Source organism: Tamandua tetradactyla, chromosome 13, assembly GCF_023851605.1.
Source record: "Tamandua tetradactyla isolate mTamTet1 chromosome 13, mTamTet1.pri, whole genome shotgun sequence".
Classification (NCBI taxonomy): Eukaryota; Metazoa; Chordata; class Mammalia; order Pilosa; family Myrmecophagidae; genus Tamandua; species Tamandua tetradactyla.
Genome location: NC_135339.1, coordinates 59,793,856 through 59,812,385, shown reverse-complemented (window position 1 = coordinate 59,812,385; position 18,530 = coordinate 59,793,856). Strand labels below are relative to the sequence as shown.

Here is an 18,530-nt window from a genome sequence, read left to right as displayed (position 1 = left end):
TTTCAGAAGTGCTCTAGGATTCCTTACCCCCAGGGGGAAGTTAAGGTAAAAGATCACCACCATTTCCCATCGAATTCTACATCTCTATTATTCTCTTCTAAACCCCTTTTCCCTGACTCCACTTCCCTCCTGGAGCCAGTGGTCTCTGTGTTCACCAGTAAAGAAGCTTCTTCAAGCCTCTAAAAGAACGTAAAAGACTGTGCCAGAAGAGGGAGAGGTGGTAACCTGACTAGGTTTTTTGTTTGTTTTGTTTTCAGAAAACCTCATTCTGTTAGTCCCTCCCCTATTATGTTCTCTGGTTTTTCCTCTTTCTGGGAGGAAGATGACCCCAATCACTCCCAACACAACACTTCCATTCTGGTACATCAAGGAGAAGAGCACCTAAGGGGCAGCTCTCCCATGAAAGAAAAGAATCTACCCTAATGTCTCATGTGATCACAAATCAATAAACATGGCCCCTCAGATAATCAATTCTGTCTGAGACATAAATATCTACAATGCCTTTCCAAAAAACGGACAGCAACATGAAGTTGGACCAAACAAGTCAACGTATATCATTTCACAAGAGCTTTTGTTTTTTCAGAGAAACATCAAACCAGAATAGGTGCTTGGTCAAATCCCAGTGTTCTCCCCTATGTGTCTTATTTGAATCCATTTGGAGGGAAAACAATCCAAAAATTAGAAAACGGGAAACCATTTCAACACATGGGCTGTTCTGTTCTGACACATTGACCTGAGGGAACCGACAAATGCTAAGAATCCTGGAGTAGAAATGACATCCGGCTCAGGGGAGACCCTACATTGGACCTCTGGGGAAAGAGTGGCCACAATTGCAATATTGTCTGAACACTGAATTTTATAAGAACACTGGGGCCCACTGCACCTGTGGGTGGGACATTATAGATAGCAAAGATCTTCAATAGCCATTATCTCATTTGACCTTCTGAACAACACTATGAATCAAATAGAATAAGTTCTTCTCTCCCTACCATTTTTGGGTATAAAAAACTGAGTCTCAAGGCATTAATGATTTATTCAAGAGTCACATAACTAGTAAGTGATAAAGTAATAGAAGCTAGAAAGTACCTAGCCTCCAGTTGTCCTTCCTCCTAATCCAGCGTATTTTCTTTAACACTGTGCTACCCCTACACCCCAGTATTACAAAAAAATTATAAATAGGTATTGACAGATATACAGTATGGATAACAGAACTCTGCCATGATGCTGTCTGTGTTCATTTCATCTCATGCTCTTTATATAAAGAATACATTTGAAGAATATCGGTTTACCCAGAAGTATTCTCTCCATCAAGCTAACTCAGCCCAATTTCATTAACTTTTCTTCACAAGTCCTAATTTCAGACCTTTATTAAAAGTCCTTCTCTGAGCTCTTCTAAGACTCTCTGTCTCCCAGTCACAGAATTTATGAAAAGTAAATTTTGTTCTCAGCAAAACTGGGGAATCCCCTTCTCCTTCTTCCATGCTCTTCTCTAACATGGGGATTACTAAATACCAGGACTGTACATTGGTTTAATTTGTGGTCTATAAAAATCAATGTCAATAGATTATATTCTGGACCCATATCCACAGGCACTGCCAGCATCCCTTCAGCTGATGCAGCCTGCCCTCAGGAGGACATTTCTCCGAGAAAGATGGTGACAGGGGAGACTTCCCAAGGAAACTGGCAAATTATTCATTCAACCATTTATCAACTTTTTCTGAACTCCTACTTTATAACAGGCATAACTTATTCCTCTTCAGAATTCTCTCCTGAAGTAGTTAAGCTGAGTAAATTGTAGGTAAATTGTGGTCTTATAATTTTTAAGAACGCAGGAATTCCATAGTAGAAAATCAGGAAGGAAAGTCTGATCGTGAATGCTTAGATCAGAATGTCCCATGATCTTTACTTCCTCATGCCAGGCCGTCCCATCATCTGGCCTTCAGGAGCTATTTGATGTGGGGTGTTTGAGAGTGGGAGGATGTTTCTGAGAAGTCTGCCCTCAAGAGCTCATGTCTATTGTTAGAAACAAACAACCAAAAGGAAGCAGCCTGTGGATAATGCCATAATAGGGATGCAGAGTATTTCTGCTTTGGGGCTAATGGTTTCCATATTAAATGTTTAAATCCAATATCTGCAGGGGCCTCTCCATGACTTTAGCTGCAAGAATCTCAAGGCTCCTATGAACCAAGAATCTTTTTGCCTAATCTGTGAAGTAATGAACATCTTTTTCTTTTCCACATACTGTTCGTTTTTTCTGTCTCTATGGGATATCACTTTTGCTTTGATTTCACTCTCATTAAATCCTGTATCAAACAAAGCACTGGCATCTAACTGCAGGCCTTTGGAGAGGTGTTATTTGATATTAGCCAAAGAGAATGGTTCTGAAAATACTCAAGTTAACTTCCAGGTGCTAAGACTTTAAAAATATCTTCATGACTTTATTGGAACAGACTGCGTTATCATACTTCATCTCTGGATTCAGAGCTTGGCTAATGTGAAAAGTCCTGAGGGCTGAACGGGCTACCACCTGACCCACCACAACCCCTCACTAATAATAACTGGAACTACCACATTTCGTTTCCGGTTACGGAAAGACATTGTAAAAGGAGCTTTGGGGAAAATCTTAACCCAGGAATTTTATGCCAAGATTTCTTACTCATACACTCAAAAACAAAATCTGAAGACCTTTTTTCTGAGACCAAAGGGCCAGTCCTCCATTTATCCCAGCAGACTCAAGATATCTTATTGTTTAAGATCTATACTGCTAGTACTAGTTAGTGCCTGGATTTTTTTTTAGCTGTTTGTCCAGATGTATCTCTGCTGTTTCCAATATCTCTATTTTTCTGGGGTCATTTCAGTTAGTGCTTGTGAAATTAAACCATGCCTTCAAAGTTCTGCAGTACCTACAAGGTGACTTTGTAGATGAAAAAATTTGCAATGGTTCTTACAGTTTAAGAAGTTTCCTCCATTAGATCCCAGTCAAAAAGCCTTTCAATTTGTTGAGACAGCTTATTTTGTGAATTGGCCTACTCCAGGACAGGACAGCTCTGATTATAGGAAAAAATCCTCCTTAAATGAGGCCGAAGGCTGTTTCTTTTTGTTTTGCTTGTTTGTTTGCCGTTTCCACCCATACCTTAGAAAAATTAAGCAGAATTTATACCTTCTTCTTTATGACATTTTTTCTGTATATCTCCCCTTAGAGCTCTGGTGTCTAAGCTAAACACTCTCAGATCCTTCACCCATTCTTCAAATGGCCTGGTTTCCAGATTGCTCACCATCCTGTTTACCTTGGAATCCACTGAGTTAGAGAACTTTATCACTTATGACTGTTCAATTTTCTTACCTCAGACAAGCTAAGTTGAAGAGGTCTAAAAAGTAGAAAACGCAAACCCCTTTCGTTATTACAATTTACCTCACTAACACAACAGTAACATTTTAGAATTATAATCTCATAATGAAAAATATTATCCTTATTTTAATTTATATTATTTTAGTATTAGTGAGGTTAAAGATTTTCCATATCTGTTAGCCATTTGGGCTGCTTTTATGAATTTCCTGTGTCCTCTATTAGGTTTTAGTCTGTTTTCTTAATGATTTGTAAGTTTTTTCTAATATAAGGAGATTTCCCCAGTGCTATCAATCTTATGAATTGAAAATATTTTCTCCAGTATTTTATTTGCGATGTTTCAAATATTTTACTTTTCAGGTATTATCCTGACATACAGAAATGTCCCCTTTTAATATATAGTTAAATCTATTTATCTTTTGCTTTGTCTTTTCTTCCATTCACACATGCATATGTATTTATCTTCCTCAAATCAGATAAATATGCATCTTTATTTTCTTCTAGCTTCTTTTTTTGCTTCATTTTTAATATTCATCTGTTTAATCCACGTGGAATTTGTTTTGATGTATGGAAGGAGCGTCAGCAGTTGTGATATTCAAGCCCAGAGTGAATGAGGGCACCTATTTAACCTGTTCAGGGCTTCAGGTGCTGGATTGATTTAAAATATCAGGGGGAAAAAAAAAAACAGGATTCTTTTTTAAAAAGCAAGTCTTAGAACGGAGACTTATCTTACCTGGAGGAAAAGGCCCTGCTGGTGCAGATGCAGTCACACCATGCTCAGCCCCCTTCGAAAGGCCACTCAGAGCCAGCCCCGCAGAGGAAACACAAGCTGCAGAGGCTTGGAGCTCCAAGTGGCAAGAAAAATGCCCGGGACCAGAGAGATTTACAAGCTGGTTCAGAGGGATTAGGAAAGTGGTACTGACCTTAAACGACAACGTTTGCACTAGTGTTCCAGTTAGGAGGATATGAAATAGACACTGTGAAAATAGAATATAAATACATAGGAAGTAGAAAGAGAAATAAATATATAGAAAAACGAGCCTTACAAATCTTCAGTTAATGCAAGGTTACTCTTCAAAACTTAGAGGAGTTTAGATTCTGTTAATCCTTGTGATAATTTTTTTTTGTATGCTGTATGGCAGGGGTCACGTTTCATTCTTTTTCCATGTGAGTATCCCCTTACTGCAGCACCATTTCTGGAATTTTTATTTTGCTTTATTTGTTTGTTTGTTTTGCTTGTTTGTTAGTTTGGGAAGTGCATGGGCCAGGGATCGAATCCAGGTCTCCCACATGGCAGGCGAGAATTCTACCACTGAACTACCCTTGCACTCCACTTGTGATAATTTGAGGTGTTCTGTGGCTCATAAAGAGATTACAGCTATAACCAATGTATTTGGTTTTATCCAAGTAAATAATTATATGCATATTTGGAAAAAAGGGTGAGGGTAGGGTACTGAATGATATATTCTAAATCCCCTTAGTTTTCCTTGAGAAAACTTGAACCACTTTTTGTCTGTGAAGAGCTATATGTGACACAACCCAGGAACTGGAAGAAATCTAAGTGCCTTATAGAACTTACCCTTCAAGAAAAGAAAAAAGGTTTTCTTTTCAGAGTTAAACACAGCGGGTTTGTTATTGTTGCGAATCCTTCTCTGACTCAGTTTTCAATTCACCCTATAAAGTGCCACACACATTCCTCCCTGGTACACACTGCGGCACATACACATCTCGCCAATATACAATCTAGAGGGGAAAAAAAACATTACATTAAGCAGTTCTGCTGAAAGAGCAAAATGCTCGCTTCAGTCTATTCAACAACAACAACTAAAACTTGCCTTGAAAAGTTCACATCTTCCTTTTAGGTTAAAAAATGTGCTTCCTATCAGGGTGCTCAGAAAGAGAAGGAAAACCTTTTTTTATTCTAATTAAGTTCAGAATATAATGGTTAGAAAGTTATTTGATTCCTGTGTGCCCCCAGCTGCAAACATATTCCCACCCCTTCTTTTTATCCATGGTTCCCAACTTTGGCTGCATTTTGGAATCACCTGGGGAGCTTTAAAAATCCCAATGCCCAAGCTGCACCTCAGAACAATTAAATCAAAATCTCTGGGCTGGGACCCAGGCACCAATATTTTTTAAAGCTCCCCAGATGATTCAAATATGTGACTGAGGTTGAGAACCACTGTCCCTCTATAAAACCCTGCAACAAGATCCCAGCTGATTTGCATCTTTGATTTCTCCCAGATTATTTTCTTCATTCAGGCACCAAGCCATTTTGCCAAAGGTGTGAACATGCCATGCCATGAGCCCCTGGGAGTTCTCAGTGCCTGAATGGAAGGATGAGTACTGGCTCCCAAAGTTTTATTGTTTGTTTTGTTTTAACTCCCAGATTAGTACTGTGCAGATCTCTGTGACGATTAGAGGATTATAAAGTGCTTTTATATTTTACACTGACATGACATCTTAAACAAAGATATCCAGGAATCCAGGGTCTTTGCTGTTATTTTCCGTGAGTTTTTCATTTGGTCTCAGCTCCAGAATACATTTTCTGCCAGCTCATTTGGAGCAGCTGGACTCTCTCTGCATGGCTGGCCATCAAGCCTGTGGTCTCCCCTTCCCACCCCCCCCACCCCCCCCACCCTGCTTGGGGACTCTCATTGCGGCAGAAATTTCCATGCTATCCCAAATGACCCAGACTAAACACTAGTAAAATGAGCACTTTAGGGTAAAACTAACATTTTTCTGAACAGTTGATCCTAAACTGACAGGCAAGGAAGCAGAGTATGTAGGCAGTTGTGGGGGACTGAGAAGAAATGGCTCTTGTCCTCCCCTTTCTCCACATTCTCCAGAGGCTGAGGTTTGGGCAATTGACAAATGTAAGCCCCAGGGAACTGACAAGTCCTAACCCAGCTCATCCTTATAGCAGAGTCTGGGCCCTGAAAAAGTATTTCTTTGTCAAGCAAATGTTAGGAAGCCTGGAGCAGGATGTAGCTTATTCTGGAAAAGGGGCCAGGAGCTCTTTACTGTGGACCAACTGCCCAACACCAACATGCCTTGCAGACTACTTCTTCCCTGTTTATCTCTGCAATAGTGATTCAGGGTCAACACACCCTTTGTACTTTGACATCTGTGGGTCCTAGAACAGAGGCTTTGCCACTGAAGATACCTTTTGTTTTTTTTTCCTTTTGGGGTAAACTACCCACCCTGATATTAGACTAGGGTATACTTTGTCAAAATCCAATAGAACTGATATATTTACTCCTTTGACTTAATACATTTGAATGAATTTACAGGGACCATGACTATATAGTAATGGAACTAATGTAGGGTGTGACTTATGGACTCTATCTTATACTCTTATATATGGAAAACCTGTCCACGCACATGAGCACACAAATTCACACCCACACATGCACACGCATCTGCCTTTCTTCCTCCCTGCCTCTTTTCATCCCATCTGCAGTCTGCTGCAAACGGAGGCTCCTCACCCTCACCCTGCCTCTTCCAGCTCTACACAACCAGGGCTGGGGAAATTGCTCCCTCCCCACAGAGGACACATTAACCCTAATAGAAGACAGGCCACAAGAGGCTTGAACATAGGGGAAGGGAGTAGGAAAGAAGAGGTGAATTCTGACCTAGGAAACTGGGAAGGGCTCAGGGCTGAAGGGCTGTAGTGAGCAGGAGCTTGAAGCCATACTTCTAGGGAATGCTGCAGAGAAGGCGATTCCAGACAACCAGATGAGTTTACAAAAGGTTTGGAAGTATGAAAGTTCCAGGCACATTTTGTTTGAAGTGGCAAATCATCTCATGGGACTGGAGTGTAGGATGCTTTGTGGTGTGAGGGGAGAGGCCACAAAGATATATTAGGTCAGGAATGCAAAAGACCTTGAAATCCAGGGAAAGAATTTGATTTTTCTTCTTTCCCCTCTCCTTATTGTAATGTATTTATTATGATGTGGCTGACCACACATTTGCATGTTTCAGTGATCTGTGTCTTAGGGGGAAAGGACTAAGTCTGTATAATTGAATTTATACAACACAAAGAACAATAGGGCTATAGGTGATGCCTCATAAAATGCCACTTGTGAATGTTGGTGATCGTAGCACCAATGCTTTACAATGGGATAGGACATAGTTAAATTTAACCACATACTGAAGTCTCCATGGTTTTTATCACTGGTTCCTATCATGTCCTGTGGTTTGAGTGTTGTATGCCTATGACATGGAGCTTTGCTTTGAGATGGTCACAGGGTAATATTTTCTTCTCAAGCTGCCCCCAGATCATTCTCTCACCTGTTGAGAGGAATAATATCAGTATAAATCCCATTTCCTTAGCTGAACGCTCATCTTTTCTGCCAAGTGTGCTAAATTATTCTAAGCAATTATGCTTTTGGTAGCATCTTATTATGGTACAGACCATTGCTACAAAGATTTGGATAGAATACAGATAAAATCATGCCCCCCAAGCCTAACTACAGGAAAAGCCTTTATCCCTAACACCTTGCCTATAAAATCCCCCAGCTCTGTGTGCATAAAAAAATCCTTGCATTTTCCCTGGTCAATGATGCAGAAGCCAGATCAAAATTCCTCATTGTTTTAGCAAGCCCTGTAGAGGGTAGGGTGAAGAGAAAATGACCTTATCAGCCTCAAAGTGCCTCAGTTACCACGACCTTCAAAGAAGAGGGATAAGGGGAACGGGAAGATTCCTTCCACACTTTCTCTCTTCCCTTCTTGTCTCTTCTCTTTACCAACAATAGAGGAGGGGATCCAAGTATTCAGAGAGCCACATGGGAATTCCTAGAGAGGTTGATTGAGGGGAACTCAACAATCATTAATTGACAACTGTCATAGGCAAAAAGTCCTAGAGCCAAGTTGTAGTCAATCTGGCAGCAAAATGACTCAACCACACAAATAAAGAAGGAAGAGAGGGCCAAAGGAAGGTGCAGATACCCAGTCGGGGCTTTCAGATAAGGCCTAGTGGAGGAGACTACATCTAAGGAGACCTAAGGGAAGAATGGGCTGTTGGATAGATTGTCCCAGATTCCAGAGAGAGCAAAAGCACATAGGAGAAGCCTCAGCACACACGTGAGAGGAAGTGATTTTTCCATGACTCCTGAGGAGTTGGATGGCCCAAGACAGGGTCCTGAGCATCCTAGAGCCTTTGTCCCAGCCAGGCACATGGGACCCAGAGACACTAGACTGCAGCAGCCATTCCTGGCCAGTCACCCTTGGCTTTGTGGCCCTTACTCAAAGAACATGCAAATGTTTGAACTTCCCCTCCAAGCTGCTCTAGATGCACACGTACCCTAGAACTGGGGATGGGAGAAAAGACCCCCTGTACTCAAAACCTCTGCACTCCCACCCAGCTGTAACCTGCCCCTGACCTGGAGAAAGGCTGGGCAGCTGCACATACCAGCTTCCTAACTCAATGAGGGGGCCTCAAGGGGGCAGCTCTGGCCTCTGGGGCCCGTAAAACTCAAACAGGTGCGCAGCCAGCGGGGTGGGCCGGGGCGGAGGCGGCCAGGGACCCCCGACCGGGGAGAAAACCAGCGCCGCGTCTCACCGGCTCAGCCAACTGCGCACCTGCGCCTGGCCCCCTCCTCTCTCTGCATACTGGCCGGGAAGCCCGCACCCCCGGCAGGAATTGCAGCTCGGCTTCGCACGTTTTCTTAATATTAGGCTACATTCCAGGTTGGACCCCTGCCAAGTCGGCCGCAACGAAGTTTTTGTTGGGATTTGATTGATACTGTGGTTTGTTTCTCTGGGAAGCCAAGTGAAGGGCACATCTCCTGGCCTTCTCCCGACTGGGAATTCGGGCTGTGGGAGCAGAAGCATTCCGGCTTCCTGGGAGCCATTGGGGTGTAGGCCTTTCCCGGCACCTTTTTGTGGAACAAAAGTGACCTCTAGTGGCAGATGGGAAAGCACACTAGAAGTAGAGTCGGAAGCAGGAGGCTTGTGCAGGTTATGGAGCAGCAAAAGGAGCCACACATCCATATTACTATTCCTTCTGCCCCTCTGCTTCCCGCCTCCTCCCTGTATCTCCCTCTCCTTCCTCTCCTCCTCTCCCTCTTTCTCTTCCCTGCCTCATTTAACAGTCCAGAAACTGATATCAGAACTGGCTGGTAACATTTCCAGATCTGCAGTTTTAATGACCGGGACAACAGCACAAGTCTCTGGCTTTACAAGCCAGGGTCTTTTCCTTCAAGGTCAAGGTTCATCTGCCCACATATTTATATCCAAGTCTTCTTTTGTTGAGGGTCTACCATGTGAGTTGTGGACAGAAGAACGTGAGAGGGATGAGACATGGCCTTCCTATCTAGGGAAGACGGGGGCCTGCATGCAGTGGTCTCAATTCCTTGTAGTGAGTGGGTGAACCAGGAAGTCTGAGTACTGTGGGAGCACACTGCAGAGGCACCTACTCCTGACCTGAAGGACAAGTATGTGTTAGCCAGGAGAAGGAAGCTAGAAGGGGAGAAGGAGTGTAGAGAGGGGTCCAGGCAGAGGGAACAACTTGTACAAAAGCCCTGAGATTGGAGAAACCATGATGAGTTGAAGGAACTGCAACATATACTGAAAGGAGGGGGTGCACACTGGGGACACTGGAATGGGTGGGAGCTAGAGTGAGGCTATAGGGGCCTGCTTCTTGAGGGGATTTTGAAGGACTTAGAACTATGTACTAAGATCAACAGGAGCCACTGAACGTTTAGACAGATGAGCGTCATGGTCAGATTCCTATTTGCTAGGGAGGTTCTGGATTTGATGTCACTCTGCCTTGAGCCAGCTGTGAGGCTATGGGTAACCCACCTGAAAAAAATGTCAAGCCAGAAGAGATCTTAGGTTCATCTGGTCTGTCACCCCTCATCTTACAGATAGGGAAACCAAGGCTCAGAGAAGGCAAGTAACTTCTAAAAGTGGTTGAGACTAACCTAGTTAATCTCTAAATCCCTTCACCTTTTGCTCAAGGCCTCAAAATATGTGACCTGCAGCACACACCAGTTCCTAAGGCTGCTCCCAATAATGTACAGGCTTCCCCTGTAGTGAGTGGGTAACCCAGAAAAGTTCACCCTGCACCAAACCAGCATCCCCACAACTTAGCTCCAAGATTGGGAAAGGGCATGCTTACTTAGACTTGCTTCCCCAGGACCTCAGAACAGTTGAAATCTTGATTAAATATCCTTTAGTATCAAGAATCATGATAAGACATGAAGACCAGAGATTATAGACAGGTGGGGGTGGGGGGAAGAGAGAGTGACCAGGCCAAGGGGCTCCCACAGAGACCTGGGAAGCAGAGGTCTTGACTTGAAATTGAGAAACTGAATCCCTTTTCAAATAACATGCAAAATAAAGAAAACTAGTTTAGGAATTGGTAAGTAACTCAGTCTTTGTAAAAACAGATGGTGATAAAATGCAGTTGTCCTAATATTTGGATAATTTAAATACTCTCGGCAATGCAGGAAAGCTAGGGAATTAAGATAAAATAGTTCAACATAGGCTGGATCATTTTGCATTTGGTTTGAAAAGTACTGGGCCAATAAGGAGGCCCCAGATGTGATGGAAATACGATAAGAAACGTTTTCAAAGAAAGAAACACAATCTTGGTAAGTACCATCTGGAATTAGCAGAAAGAGGTGTCAGAAGGTCTGAATTTGAGGCTAGGCTTAGCCACTTATTAGCTCTGTGACATTGCCCAAGCCAGTTGACTTCTCTGACCCTGTCTCAATAGTAAAGTTACAATAATAATAGTATTTGCCCTGTGTATCTCACAAGACTCTTTGGCAACCACATGAGGCAAGAGAGGCAGAAAGGACTATGATTGGGGGCATTAGTGCAAATCTCAGCTCTACCAAGTGTTTTAGTTTGCTAAAGCTGCCAGAATGCAATATACCAGAAATGGAAAGGCTTTTATAAAAGGAATTTATTATGTTGCAAGTTTATAGTTCTAAGACCAGAAAAATGTCCAAATTAAGACACCAAAAAGAGGTTACCTTCACCCAAGAAAGGCTGATGCCATCCAGAAAATCTCTGTCAGTTGAGAAGGCATGTGGCTGACATCTACTGGTCCCTTGTTCCTGGGCTCCATTGCTTTCAGTCTGTTTCTTGTGGGGGTTCCTCACATGGCTTCTCTGCGGTTGGGGTTTTTCTCTTGGCTTCTCTTGGATCTCTCCAGGTTCTGGCTTATGGAAAGGCACATGACAACATCTGCTGGGCTCTGCCCATGTCTAGGCATCTGCTTTCTCTGTCGGCACTCCAAACATCTCCAAACATCCATGTCTCTGTCAGTTCTGAAGCAACTGTTCTCCAAACATCTGGTCTGAGGGTTCTCCAAAATACTTCCTCTTTTAAAGGACTCTAGTAAACTAATCAAGACCCACCCTGAATGCGTGTAGTCACAGCTCCATCTAATCAAAAGGTCACACCCACAAATGGGAGCATCACATCTCCATGGAAACAATCCAATCAAAATTTAAACCTTAAGCATTAGGTCTGCCCCCACAAGACCAGACCAGGAAAGAAAACATGGCTTTCCTGGGATATCTAACAATTTCAAACTAGCATACTGGGAGTGTGACGCAGGTGAGTTTTAGACCCTCTAACTTTCAGTTTCCTCATCTGTAATATAAGGAAGCTAGTGCCTGCCTCAATTTGTAAAGATTAAATGACATCATAAAAGTAAATCATAGCATAGTGCCTTTGGCCTAGAAAGTGCTCTGTAATTGGTGATTTCTACCATTAATATGATTATGTTTGCAAACTTACAAACTGTTTGATGCTAAACAAATGACAGATTATTGTACTATTTAGCATGACATGACTTCACTGGGTAATCAAATAAATACTAAAGGAAAAATATAAGGAGAAAAATTAGGATAGAGGTGGTAAAGAACATGGTCTGTCTTTACTAACAAAGGGACTTTGCAGATAAGAACCTATGAGGACTCAAAAAAAAAAAAAAAAAGTTCTATTAGGACTCAAGGATTTCCAAAAATCTTACTCACAAATTTAACCCACCTTGACTTAGCCAAGAGGTGGTCATACAGCTTTAAGGATGAAAAACACTAGCAATGATCAATGGCCTCATGTCAGGTTGAGATCCGGTATCTAGTGAGAGCCTGTGAGAATCAGCCATAGGTTGGGTCTTATCTAACATCTCCATGAGCCACTGAGAGCAAGAGAAATTGGTACATTAATGAAATCTGTAATGACTCGGTGAGCCTCCAGGGAGCCTCTTTAGAGCTGTAGAAACTCAACACAGGAGGGCAAGAAATAATGCAAAAGAGATTCCAAACCCCATTCACTTATTCAGAAAATATTATTTTAGCCTCTACTATGTGTAAAGCACCTTGTTAAGCACTGAGGATTCAGGGGGTAAAGATACCCCTTTTCTCACCAAGCTTACAGCCCAATGAGGAAGAGAGGCAGGTAAATCATTACAATTCAGGGTGATGAGGGCCATCGTATAAGTAAATTTTGGGTGCTCAGGGAGCCCAGAGGTGGGCCTCCTAACCCAGCCCAGGGTCCGAGAAGGTTTCGTAGAGGAGGCAACATGTGAGCTGACTCAGGAAAGAGCCACTGCAGTTTGTCAAGCAGTAAAGGAGACCTGGCTGTGTCTTAAGTAGAGGAAGCACCATATGTAAAGACCCCTGAAGCAGAATTGTGCCATTTAATTTGGTCATGCTGGGGGAAGGGTGCCTGGATTCTTCAAGTACAAGGGCTTCCTTTTAATGTCAACAATGTCATGGTTCCCCCACATTATAGTAATTGTTCTTTTAAAATTGGTTGAAAAAAGAACATGGTGTCCCCTCCCCCTCAAAAAAAGCTATTAGGAATTTTATAGCAGTTTAAAGTGAACTTGTGACTTATTTATCCCAACAATGTCTCCTTGTGTTTACATTTGAAAAAATATTTAGTTCACTTTAAATTAATTTGTGTATTTTAATCTCAATAGCAGCTGCTTACATTTTCATTTGAGACATATTTACCTCATCTCTGGGCAAGATTTATGTTTTTTTCATTCCAAAACAATCTTTGTTCATGCATATATTAATGAAATCCTGACCCCACACGCACACCCAGAGGTCTGTTTTCCATGTAGAGTTGGTGTAAGGGGGACTGGCAAAATCTGAGTCTGGAGAGGTTTCTGGAGCTAGGCTTCGTCCTGCACATGAAGGTATAAAGGATGGGGAGTTGGAGAGTTTGAAGCAGTGCAGTGATATCAGTGGATTGCTCTACCAGCAGTGTGGAAAGCAAAGGAGCGGAAGGCAAGGCCACATGCGAGAAAACAGGTTAGAAGGCTTTTCAGTAGACCTAATGAGACACGATAAAGCCCTGAGCTATAGGAGTAGCAGTGAATGGAGAGAAAGGAGCAGATATGAAATATATTGAAAGGTAGAACTTATTTGACTTTGTGACAGTAGATATGGGAATTTCGGGAGAAGTCTTGGATGACTCCCAAGTTTCTGGCTTGGATAATTGGAAGTATTGTGGTCCCATCATAAAGATAATAAAGGCAGAGCTAAGACAGGATTTGAAAAGAAGATTTTGAATTTGAATATTGTGACTTGGAAGTTCTGATGGGACATCAAGTAGAGATACATAAGTTCAGAAGAAGGATCTAGGCCATTGTATTAGTTTGTTAAGCTGCCAGAATGCGATATACCAGAAATGGAATGGCTTTTAAAAGGGGGAATTTATTAAGTTGCAGGTTTACAGTTATAAGGTTGTGAAAATGTCCAAACTAAGCCTTCCAGGAAATGATACCTTGGCTCAAGAAGGTTGATGACATTCGGGGTTTCTCTCTCAGCTGGGAAGGCACATGGCAATTTCTGCTAGCTTTCTCTCTTCATTTTATAAGACTTCCCCGGGAGCATTTTCCTTCTGCATCACCAAAGGTCTCTGACTGTGTGGGCTCTGTTGGCTCTAAAGCTTTTTCCGAAATGGTTCCCTCTTAAAGGGCTCCAGTAAGCAAGCCCACTTTGAATGGGTGGAGTCACATCTCCAAGGAAACCATCTAATCAAAAGTTACCACCAACAATTGTGTGGGTCACATCTCCGTGAAAACAATTAAAAAGATCCCGCCTAGTAATGTTGAATGAGGATTTAAAAACTTGGCTTTTCTGGGGTACAGAACAGTTTCAAACTGTCACAGACATAGATATAGGTCTGGGAGCATCAGCATGTGAATTGTCAAAGTCATGAGTGTGGGTAATAGCAACCAGGGGGGTGTACATAGTGTGAGAAGAGGAGAGGTCCGAGGATAAAGCAGGGGGAATCCAAGCATCTGAGAGGCAGGTAGAGGGGAATAATACCCCTTCAAATAGAAAGCAGCATCTTTTTTGTATACTTGCTATTTTTCACAAAAAAAAAAAAGAAAAAAGTCTATTGTGATGATAAAAAAAAAATTTATTTCTTCTAGCCTCCAATGTTCTGGAGGAAACAAGGAAAAATCTTAGATGATGGCATGGTAGCCCATGAGAAACTCTGGGATCTGTCCTGTAACTACTTGTTGAAGAGTGTTTTGAAAACTATCGCTTTTTTCTTTCTTTGCTTTGTATATATGTTATATTATAAATAAAAAGTTAAAAAAAAAAAAAAAAGGAAACAGCATCTAGAAATAAAGAAGGAAAGCCTATGAATGCCAAGCAAAGAGAGAGTTTTAAGAAGGGAACCATGAGTAATGTCAATGCCACAGAGCAGCCAAATATGTTAACGACCAAAGAAAGTTTACCTATAACAGCAATGAAAAGAATTACAGCATAAGCACCATCTCTAACTCATATGGCTCTTTATGCTTTCAGAGCTCTTGTATTTTTATTTCATTTCATTCTCTCTCTGCAGCTTATATGGCATTTTTACAGATGCAAAGACTGCAGGACAGTGAGGTGACAGGACTTGTCAAGTTAGTGACCTAGCTCCTGAAATTAGAGATTTCAGTCCAGACTCTTGACCATGCTCCCTGGATTCCACCCACAGCTGAGTTAGCTTGTTAATCATCCAATGAGAATCAGAGTGGAGCCTGTTCCAGAATGATTATTTGTTACCAGTATTGATTCCAAAAGCTTGTTTAACACCCTTTATTTCTCACTTCCCAAGACTCAAAGATGTCAGTACTCTGGAAACATCTATCTAAAATCACATTCCCTAATTTCTCAGGGAGTAGGTTTGTACCTAATTCCAAAGATGAAAAGGATCATTGAAGGTTTTAAAGCAAAGTATTGATATAAATTTGATTGTGCCTTGGATTAATCAGTGTTATTGAACTTGTATTTGTCCATATCTGATTGTTGGATATTCACTTCACCTAAGATGAAATAATAAAAATACAACTATGAAGACCTGTATGGGTGTCTTTTGCAACTGAACTCTTACCTCTCACCTGGTCTGCCATCCAATGAATAGGCTGTCTTCACCAGGAAAAATCACTCGCATACAGAAGAAAAGCTCCCTGCACATTTGTTGAGGTGAGCAATGATCTTCGATCTCCATTCTCCCACCTGGACACTTCCAGAGGCAGGCCTGACTCTTCGAATAGGATGCCCTCATCATTTCTGACTAAACCAGTTTCTGGTAAAAGCAGCAATGCCAACAAGAGAAGGGGACTCCTTCCTCTTGATCTTTGTGGTCTGAACTGGGCCCAAAGCTACCCAGGGCAGTTCAGGCCTGGAGCTGCTTCACTGCCTCCCTCTCCATTGGGAGTGATTTATAACATGCTTATCTCTGGGAATTCACTGCTCTATTGGGCATGGGTCTGATTATCTCACTCTGAACCTATGATTCATAGCACAAAAGGAACACTAATAAAAGACCTCTCCATATCAATGTACATTTTATCTTTACAACTCAGATGATGGCATGCAATGTCATCACATTGAAGGGTGGGCAAATCCCAGAAACAGCCATCACTTTTCAATGTTGAATTTCTGAGGGTGACACACAACCATATTTCCAGCTGGTGGCCTGGTTCTGGACTTTCTCCTGACCCATAAAACTGAGCTTCAACCTGGGTACTTGACTGTCACACCCCAAGTCAAGAAGATTGGGGAAGTTGCCTGGATCTATACCCCAGGCCAAGTATTGGTGGCGTTTTCTCTCAAATCTGGCCTAAGATGAGTTTGTTAAACAGTTTCCTTTTTCTCTGTCTTTCCTTTTTCTCTGTCTTTCTCTGTTTATGTTTCTTCCTACTTAGAGCAGAAAATGGCTGCTACACAGGAAGGATAAAAGCAATAAAAATAGGTGAACTGTGATCACAAATACCTTCTTTTATCACCTACTTCGTATATTGCTGAGATGGAAACATCTATTAAGTATTAAATGTAAAGATTCACTCTTAGATTAGAGAGAATCATTAGATATGTCTCTATTCCCCTTCAGAACAACCCTAGACAAGCAAAATAATATCAATTCCCCAATCTGTCAAATAAATTATTAAATTAAAGATACTAGTTAAATAGAAGATTTCCAGCATCATCTTAAGTCTATGTACCATCCCACAGATAAAAACTCTTTAGGTAAAAAAGTCAAGCTGGGCTGCTAGTATGATTTAAAAAAAAAAATTGAAAAGGCATGAGACTGTTTACAGCTTCTGCATCATAGAGACTTTTCATTCATCTAAATGATTTGTCTCTGGAACATGTGTTCAAATCCTGGCTCCCAGACCGCTGAGCTATATGACCTCAGACAAGTCAGTCACTTTATGTGAAATGGGGACAATAATTGTTAATTTCCTCAAACGGTCATTAGGATGATTATGAATGTAAAGCACCGGTGGCTGCGGGGTTGGGGCAAGGACAAATGTTGCCTCTTGCTTCACTGTCCCCTAGCACTACCCAGACATTGCACCTGTCAACTGCACCATGAAGATATGGACGTCAGAGCATGTCTTTGATCACCCATGGGAATCTGTTACAACAGCTGTGAAGCAGAAACATCAAACCCTAGGAACCCTGGGAGAAATATTGAGCAGACATATAATCCCTCTGGAAAGTTGTAGTCATAAACTCAGCACAGAGTGGGGCCTGAGTTCCATTGTGAAATCTCTTATTTTGGTAAAGCACGAACCAAAAGATACGTGCAGGAACGTTTGGAAGTTGGTCCTGTAGAGAGAACCGTGGAACTTATATCCACTAATATTTCATTTACAAATATGATTTCAGTAGATGAAAGACTTACATGGTTATGTGGTTTGTAAACCACATCTTCAAAACCCAGAAAAAAAAACTTTTTTGACTCAAAAATCCAAAATCCTGTGGGAAGAATCAGCCTCTATCAGTTAGCTGGAAGGACTGATAACAAGTAAAGTTTCTTCATATGCTAATAAAGGGTGAGAAGCCATGGAATGGGTAATACATAAATCAAATGCCAAGACTGAAGACTTGACAGCTTTGACAAAAGGAAGCATAAGGACATCAGTGGTGCTGGCAGCATTTACAGAAAAATGATAATGACAATTTTATACAATATCAAATCCCTCAGGTCTTTCCAAACTAGGAATTTATTTATTTGTCATTTAAAAATATATAATTTCCAGTGCCTGCCTATGCAAAAAAAATAAATATATATATCACTATTTTTAGGTACCTTTTTTATGTACCTAATACATTTTTTATGGGCTGAAGAAAGGGTATGTGTCTTTTGATCAAAACAAAAAGATGCAGGGCTTCTAAATAAATAAAAGAGACCATCCAAAATTAAGGTTATTTGAAAGGACTGTCTAATTTTAAGGGTTCTAATAAAATTTTACAATTTTTTAAAAAGTACTTTGAAATTGGTATTGCCATGTTGAATCTTCTTTAGGTAGAACTTAAAAGCTTTTCACACATTGACCTACATGGCTTTAGACCAACCCCAGAACAAAGCAGCACTACCTTTTATATACACACGATTGCCCTACTGCATTAAACTTCCACTGCTTACAGGAAGGAACTCAATTTAAAAGGAGAAATTGTATACTTTTAAAAGAAGATTAATTTGTTTGTATAAAATAACTTGCTCTTGCTATAAACTACCATTGAAAACCATAGTGTTTAGATTTAGTACTTAAATAGTACCATTTGGAGTGAAAATTATCACTGAAGTAATATATGACTCCATATGTTACACGTATATATATAAAAATCTGAAATTATTGTATTGAAAGGGTGCTGTATTGATTTGCCAAAGTTTTGTACTTAGTAAAGTTCATGCCTTC

At 41.2% G+C, this 18,530-nt stretch overlaps 1 protein-coding gene and 1 pseudogene across 1 annotated transcript in view; both read left to right on the top strand.

The window, feature by feature from the left end:
* The window catches only part of HPSE2 (heparanase 2 (inactive)), a 771,963-nt gene that overhangs the window by 750,621 nt on the left and 2,812 nt on the right, over positions 1 to 18,530 (top strand). The gene's annotated exons all lie outside the window — the stretch shown is intronic.
* On the top strand, positions 17,197 to 17,781 carry LOC143653178 (PRELI domain containing protein 3B-like; annotated as a pseudogene).